General features: G+C 42.1%; 1 non-coding gene across 1 annotated transcript; it reads right to left on the reverse strand.

Moving 5' to 3' along the window:
- Window positions 1-865: 865 nt before the first annotated feature.
- On the reverse strand, window positions 866-969 carry LOC130959138 (small nucleolar RNA R71). Its single transcript, XR_009078233.1, has one exon. It is a non-coding gene; the product is annotated as a small nucleolar RNA R71 (small nucleolar RNA).
- Between the last annotated feature and the right edge of the window lie 7,824 nt (window positions 970-8,793).

Below are 8,793 nucleotides of genomic sequence, written 5' to 3' on the forward strand. Positions count from 1 at the left end.
AATCATATCTTTTTAAATTCTAATTTCAAAATCTTTTTCTAAAATTACTTGATTTCTTCTCCATTCTTAGTTTTCGAAAATCAATTCAAGTTTTTCAAAATGTTTTTAAAATCTTTTACCTATTTTTCGAAAATTTCTTCCCCTCTTCTCACATCCTTCTATTTATGGAGTAACACTCCTCCTCAATGCACAATTCGAACTCTATCTCTCTAAGTTCGAATTCTCTACTTCTTCCTTCTATTTTTCTTTTCTTCTAACACCTCAAGGAATCTCTATACTGTGACATAGAGGATTCCATATTTTCTTGTTCTTTTCTCTTTCATATGAGCAGGAACAAAGACAAAGGCATTCTTATTGAAGCTGACCCTGAACCTGAAGGACCTTGAAGCGAAAGCTAAGAGAAGCTAAAGCACAACTCTCTATAGAGGACCTGACAGAAATCTTCAAAGAAGAAGAACCCATGGCAGCCGAAAATAACAACAATGCCAACAATGCAAGGAAGGTGCTGGGTGACTTTACTGCACCTACTCCCGACTTCTATGGGAGAAGCATCTCTATCCCTGCCATTGGAGCAAACAACTTTGAGCTTAAGCCTCAATTAGTTTCTCTAATGCAACAGAATTGCAAGTTCCATGGACTTCCATTGGAAGATCCTCATCAGTTTTTAGCTGAATTCTTGCAAATCTGTGACACTGTCAAGACTAATGGGGTTGACCCTGAGGTCTACAGACTTATGCTATTCCCTTTTGCTATAAGAGACAGAGCTAGAATATGGTTGGACTTACAACCTAAAGACAGCCTGAACTCTTGGGAAAAGCTAGTCAATGCCTTCTTGGCAAAGTTCTTTCCACCTCAAAAATTGAGTAAGCTTAAAGTGGAAGTCCAAACCTTCAGACAGAAGGATGGAGAATCCCTCTATGAAGCTTGGGAAAGATACAAACAATTAATCAGAAAATGTCCATCTGACATGCTTTCTGAATGGAGCATCATAGGTATTTTCTATGATGGTCTCTCTGAACTATCCAAGATATCTTTGGATAGCTCTGCTGAAGGATCTCTTCATCTGAAGAAGACGCCTACAGAAGCTCAAGAACTAATTGAAATGGTTACAAATAACCAATTCATGTACACTTCTGAAAGGAATCCTGTGAACAATGGGACAAATCAGAAGAAAGGAGTTCTTGAGATTGATACTCTGAATGCCATTCTGGCTCAGAACAAGATGTTGACTCAACAAGTCAATTTGATTTCTCAAAGTCTGTCTGGAATGCAAAATGCACCAAGCAGTACTAAGGATGCTTCATCTGAAGAAGAAGCTTATGATCCTGAGAACCCTTCAATGGAAGAGGTGAATTACCTGGGAGAACCCTATGGAAACACCTATAATTCTTCATGGAGAAATCATCCAAATTTCTCATGGAAGGATCAACAGAGACCTCAACAAGGTTTCAACAACAATAATGGTGGAAGAAATAGGTTTAGCAATGGCAAGCCTTTTCCATCATCTTCTCAGCAACAGACAGAGAATTCTAAGCAGAACCACTCTGACTTAGCAACCAAGGTCTCTGATCTAATCAAAACCACTCAAAGTTTCATGACTGAAACAAGGTCCTCCATTAGAAATTTGGAGGCACAAGTAGGACAGCTGAGCAAGAAAGTTACTGAACTCCCTCCTAGTACTCTTCCAAGCAATACAGAAGAAAATCCAAAAGGAGAGTGCAAGGCCATCAACATGGCCAAATTTGGAGAGGAAGGAGAGGAAGTGAACGCCACTGAGGAAGACCTCAATGGGCGTGCACTGACCTCCAATGAGTTCCCCAATGAGGAACCATGGGAATCTGAGGCTCAAAATGAGACCATAGAGATTCCATTGGACTTACTTCTGCCTTTCATGAGCTCTGATGAGTATTCTTCCTCTGAAGAGGATGAGTATGTCACTGAAGAGCAAGTTGCTAAATACCTTGGAGCAATCATGAAGCTAAATGACAAGTTATTTGGAAATGAGACTTGGGAGGATGAACCTCCTTTGCTCACCAAAGAACTGGATGACTTGTCTAGGCAGAAATTACCTCAAAAGAGACAAGATCCTGGGAAGTTTTCCATACCTTGTACCATAGGCACCATGACCTTCAAGAAGGCTCTGTGTGACTTAGGGTCAAGTGCAAACCTCATGCCTCTCTCTGTAATGGAGAAGCTAGGGATCTTTGAGGTACAAGCTGCAAGAATCTCACTAGAGATGGCAGACAATTCAAGAAAACAAGCTTATGGACTTGTAGAGGATGTTTTGGTGAAGATTGAAGACCATTACATCCCTGCTGATTTCATAGTCTAAGAGACTGGGAAGTGCATGGATGAATCCATCATCCTTGGCAGACCCTTCCTAGCCACAGCAAAGGCTGTGATTGATGTTGATGGAGGTGAACTGATCATTCAAGTGAATGAAGAATCCTTTGTGTTTAAGGCTCAAGGATATCCCTCTGTCACCATGGAGAGGAAGCATGAAGAGCTTCTCTCAAATCAGAGTCAAGCAGAGCCCCCACAGTCAAACTCTAAGTTTGGTGTTGGGAGGCCACAACCAAACTCTAAGTTTGGTGTTGAACCCCCACATTCAAACTCTAAGTTTGGTGTTGGGAGGTTCCAACATTGCTCTGAGTATCTGTGAGGCTCCATGAGAGCCCTCTGTCAAGCTACTGACATTAAAGAAGCGCTTGTTGGAGGTAACCCAATGTTATATTTTATCTATATTCTTTTGTTATTTTATGTTTTTTGTAGGTTGATGATCATAAGAAGCCACAAAATCAATTGAAAAAGCAAAAACAGAATGAAAAACAGGAAGAAAAATAGCACACCCTGGAGGAAGAACCTACTGGCGTTTAAACGCCAGTAAGGCTAGCAGGTGGGCGTTTAACGCCTAGTCTGGCACCATTCTGGGCGTTTAACGCCAGAAAGGGGCACCAGATTGGCGTTAAACGCCAGAAAAGGGTAAGAACCTGGCGTTAAACGCCAGAAATGGGCACCAGCCCGGCGTTTAACGCCAGAATTGGCTCAAAACATGTTTTTTTCATGCCATTTGGTGCAGGGATGACTTTTCCTTGACATCTCAGGATCTGTGGACCCCACAGGATCCCCACCAACCCCACCACTCTCTTTCTTCTTCACCCATTCACCAATCACCTCAACACCTCTTCCCCAAAAACCCTTCACTTATCAAATCCCATCTTTCTCTTCACCACTCACATCCATCCTTCATAAAACCCCACCTACCTCACCCTTCAAATTCGAACCATGAGCCCCTCTCTCCTATATAAACCCTTCTTCACCCCTTCATTTTCACACAACCTAAACACTACTTCTCCCCCTCTTTGGCCGAACACAAAGCCATTCCCTTCTTCCTCATCTCTTCTTCTTCTACTCTCTTCTTTCTTCTTTTGCTCGAGGACGAGCAAACCTTTTAAGTTTGGTGTGGTAAAAGCATTGCTTTTTGTTTTTCCATAACCATTTATGGCATCCAAGGCCGGAGAAACCTCTAGAAAGAGGAAAGAGAAGGCAAAAGCTTCCACCTCCGAGTCATGGGAGATGGAGAGATTCATCTCAAGGGTGCATCAAGACCACTTCTATGAAGTTGTGGCCTTGAAGAAGGTGATCCCCGAGGTCCATTTTTCACTCAAAAAGAGTGAATATCCAGAGATCCGACATGAGATTCGAAGAAGAGGTTGGGAAGTTCTCACCAACCCCATTCAACAAGTCGGAATCTTAATGGTTCAAGAGTTCTATGCCAATGCATTGATCACCAAGAGCCATGATCAAAGTGTGAACCCGAACCCAAAGAATTGGCTTACTATGGTTCGGGGGAAATACTTGGATTTTAGTCCGGAAAATGTAAGGTTGGCATTCAACTTGCCTATGATGCAAGGAGATGAACATCCTTACACAAGAAGGGTCAACTTTGATCAAAGGTTGGACCAAGTCCTCACTGACATTTGTGAAGAGGGCGCCCAATGGAAGAAAGATTCAAGAGGGAAGCCGGTTCAATTGAGAAGGCATGACCTCAAGCCCATCACTAAGAAAAGGATGGAGCAAACAAGAGACCCCACTCATCATGAAATCCCTGAGATGCCTCAAGGGATGCACTTCCCTCCACAAGACTATTGGGAGCAAATTAACACCTCCCTAGGAGAATTGAGTTCCAACATGGGACAACTAAGGGTGGAGCACCAAGAACATTCCATCCTCCTCCATGAAATTAGAGAAGATCAAAGAATCATGAGAGAGGAGCAACAAAGACAAGGAAGAGACATTGAGGAGCTCAAGCACTCCATAAGATCTTCAAGAGGAAGAACAAGCCGCCATCACTGAGGTGGACCCGTTCTTTAATCTCCTTGTTCTTTATTTTTTTATTTTTCGAATTTTTATGCTTATGTTTGTCCATGTTTGTGTCTTATGATCATGAGTGTCTTAGTGTCTATGCCGTAAAGTTATGAATGTCCTATGAATCCATCATCTTTCTTAAATGAAAAATGTTTTAATCACAAAAGAACAAGAAGTACAAGATTTCGAATTCATCTTTAAAACTAGCTTAATTAGTTTGATGTGGTGGCAATACTTTTTGTTTTCTGAATGTATGCTTGAACAGTGCATATGTCTTTTGAATTTGTGGTTCATGAATGTTGGCTCTTGAAAGAATGATGAAAAAGGAGACATGTTACTGAGGATCTAAAAAATCATAAAAATGATTCTTGAAGCAAGAAAAAGCAGTGAACACAAAAAAAAAGAGAAGAAGGAGAAAAAAAAATGAAAAAGAAAAAAAAAGGGGGAGAAAGAAAAAGAAAAGAAAAAGAAAGAAATAAAGTTGTGATCCAAGGCAAAAAGAGTGTGCTTAAGAACCCTGGACACCTCTAATTGGGGACTTTAGCAAAGCTGAGTCACAATCTGAAAAGGTTCACCCAATTATGTGTCTGTGGCATGTATGTATCCGGTGGTAATACTGGAAGACAGAGTGCTTTGGGCCACGGCCAAGACTCAATAAGTAGCTGTGTTCAAGAATCATCATACCTAACTAGGAGAATCAATAACACTCTCTGGATTCTGAGTTCCTAAAGAAGCCAATCATTCTGAATTTCAAAGGATAAAGTGAGATGCCAAAACTGTTCGGAGGCAAAAAGCTACTAGTCCCGCTCATCTATTTGGAGCTAAGTTCATTGATAATTTGGAGTCTATAGTATATTCTCTTCTTTTTATCTTATTTGATTTTTAGTTGCTTGGGGACAAGCAACAATTTAAGTTTGGTGTTGTGATGAGCGGATAATTTATAACGCTTTTTGGCATTATTTTAGTATGTTTTTAGTATGATCTAGTTAGTTTTTAGTATATTTTATTAGTTTTTAGTTAAAATTCACTTTTCTGGACTTTACTATGAGTTTGTGTGTTTTTCTGTGATTTCAGGTATTTTCTGGCTGAAATTGAGGGACCTGAGCAAAAATCTGATTCAGAGACTAAAAAGGACTGCAGATGCTGTTGGATTCTGACCTCCCTGCACTCGAAGTGGATTTTCTGGAGCTACAGAAGCCCAATTGGCGCGCTCTCAATGGCGTTGGAAAGTAGACATCCTGGGCTTTCCAGCCATATATGATAGTCCATACTTTTCTCAAGATTTGATGGCCCAAACCGGCGTTCAAAGTCACCCTCAGAATTCCCAGCGTTAAACGCCGGAACTGGCACAAGAATGGGTGTTAAACGCCCAAACTGGCACCAAAGCTGGCGTTTAACTCCAAGAAGAGTCTCTACACGAAAAATGCTTCATTGCTCAGTCCAAACACACACCAAGTGGGCCCGGAAGTGGATTTTTATGTCATTTACTCATCTTTGTAAACCTTAGGCTACTAGTTCTCTATAAGTAGGACCTTTTACTATTGTATTTGACATCTTCTGATCTTTGGAATCTTTTGATCTTTAGATCTTCTGATCACTTTGGGAGGCTGGCCATTCGGCCATGCCTAGACCTTGTTCTTATGTATTTTCAACGGTGGAGTTTCTACACACCATAGATTAAGGTGTGGAGCTCTGCTGTACCTCGAGTATTAATGCAATTACTATTGTTCTTCTATTCAATTCCGCTTGTTCTTGTTCCAAGATATCACTTGTTCTTCAACTTGATGAATGTGATGATCCGTGACACTCATCATCATTCTCACCTATGAACGTGTGACTGACAACCACCTCCGTTCTACCTTAGATTGAGTGAATATCTCTTGGATTCCTGATACACGATGCATGGTTGATCGCCTGACAACCGAGCGCTCGCCTGACAACCGAGCCAGCCATTCCGTGAGATCAGAGTCTTCGTGGTATAGGCAAGAACTGATGGCGGCATTCAAGAGAATCCGGAAGGTCTAACCTTGTCTGTGGTATTCTGAGTAGGATTCAATGATTGAATGACTGTGACGTGCTTCAAACTCCTGAGGGCGGGGCATTAGTGACAGACGCAAAAGAATCACTGGATTCTATTCTGGCCTGATTGAGAACCAACAGATGGATAGCCGTGCCGTGACAGTGTGCGTTGAACATTTCCAATGAGAGGATGGGAGGTAGCCACTGACAACGGTGAAACCCTTGCATAAGCTTGCCATGGAAAGGAGTAAGAAGGATTGGATGAAGACAGTAGGAAAGCAGAGAGACGGAAGGGACAGTATCTTCATACGCTTATCTGAAGCTCTCACCAATGATATACATAAGTATCTCTATCTTTATCTTTATGTTTTGTTCATCATCTATACCCATTTGAGTCTGCCTGACTAAGATTTACAAGGTGACCATAGCTTGCTTCATACCAACAATCTCCGTGGGATCGACCCTTACTCGCGTAAGGTTTATTACTTGGACGACCCAGTGCACTTGCTGGTTAGTTGTGCGAAGTTGTGGTGATCACAATTTCGTCCACCACCCTCACTGGTGAATATTTCGGGGGCGAGCTCATCCGGGCCTTTCACAGTGCCCGGCCACACTTACGACATAGGGTCAACAGAGTCTCGAGCCTCCACCTGGAGCACGTGGTGGCTAGCCACTGCTTCCTCCCAGGGATCTCGTGCCTCTGATAGTGGAAGTGCAAATCTCAATTATCAATAATTCAGCATAAACATGCATGAATTCTCATCCATGGATCAACATCCATATCAGCCATCCGGCTCACGGTTCAGTCCAGAACCAGCCAATATTCATATCATACACAGCCTTTCTGGCTCACGGTTAAATCCATAACCAGCCATCCGGCTCACGGTTAAATCCATAACCAGCCGTTTCATTAACAATTATAGCCTTTCGGCCCATGGCATAACAAGCACTTCCACCACCATCCTCCGCATCTCACATAATCATCTTGATCCTCATTGATCATTCCTTTTTCCCTTGCTTCACTCGCAAGTTACCTCATTCACTAGCCCCTTTTTAATAGCTAGGCATGTCATAATGATTTAAGACATAAATGGTGAGATCGGAGGCTTAGAAGTATGAGATTTTGCTTTTAAAAACTCAAAAATCAACTTTGGGATGAAAACAAGGCCACGCGTACGCGCACTCCACGCGCACGCGTGGATGGCCTCAAAAACTCACCGACGCGCGTAAGCGTCATGCACGCTAACGCGTGGATTAAAAATTTGCCAATCGACGCGCACGCGCCAACCACGCGTATGCGCGGGTGTTCTCGTGCCTCAGGCACAACACTGGCACAATTCTGGCATAACTCTCTGGAAAATGGTTGGGCATTGGGTGCAGCACCATCGGCGCGCCCGCGCACACCACGCGCACGCGTGGATGGCGTTTTCTGGAAGATCGGCGCGTACGCGCCAAGTGCGCCCACGCGCAAGGGGTCATTCTGCTAAAAATTTTCTAAGTTAAAAGCTGCAGAATTCACAGATTTAAACCCCGATCTTCCAACGGACATAACTTCCTCATTTTAAATCGTTTTTCACCCGTTCTTTGAACGGCATGGACATCCCGGATCCAATTTCATTTCTAAACAGATTTGGTACAAAACGGAAATCCGTAGTCCAAGTTATGTCCCATCAAAGTATGCCCAAAAACCATATTTTCATACAAAACCACAATATGCCATTTCAAAACAAGCCATTTTCAACTCTTTTCAAAATCAACCAAAACATGCCATTTTCATCCCTTTTCTTTGAAATCAATCAAAATGTATCAAATTCAACATCAAGCCTCCTCAACTCACACATTGACACATTACCACAATTTACCAAAATCACTATCTCATCATTTTACCCCACTTCACCCAAGTGGCTCAAACTCAAACACATTGACATATCATATACTATTGCTCATGCCAATTCTCAACAACACCAATACCAATAAATCATTATTGTACACAATCAACATCATACTCACCATCAACATGGTTCAACCCACAATTCAACCATAACCAATCATCAAGCATATATCACAACATGCATATTTCTCATACATCATACCACCAAGGCATCAATAATCATCATCACATATATGACCATATCATATATCTCAATCATTCAACAACATCAACAATTCAATGCCTATCTTAGGGCCTCTAGCCTAAGTATTTCCTACCACATTACATATTAGATACGGGAAACCGAAACCATACCTTAGCCGATTTTTCCAAGCTCCCCCGGAGCACTTCCAAACCACTTATCCACAAGCTCTCAAGGCCTCAACACCTCCAAGAACAGATTTTTCACCACCAAACTCTTTCCAAGCTTTTCAAAGTCACCAATCAAGCTCCAATATTCACACATACACAACCTA

The sequence above is a fragment of the Arachis stenosperma genome, chromosome 10 (genome assembly GCF_014773155.1).
Source record: "Arachis stenosperma cultivar V10309 chromosome 10, arast.V10309.gnm1.PFL2, whole genome shotgun sequence".
NCBI classification, from domain to species: domain Eukaryota; kingdom Viridiplantae; phylum Streptophyta; class Magnoliopsida; order Fabales; family Fabaceae; genus Arachis; species Arachis stenosperma.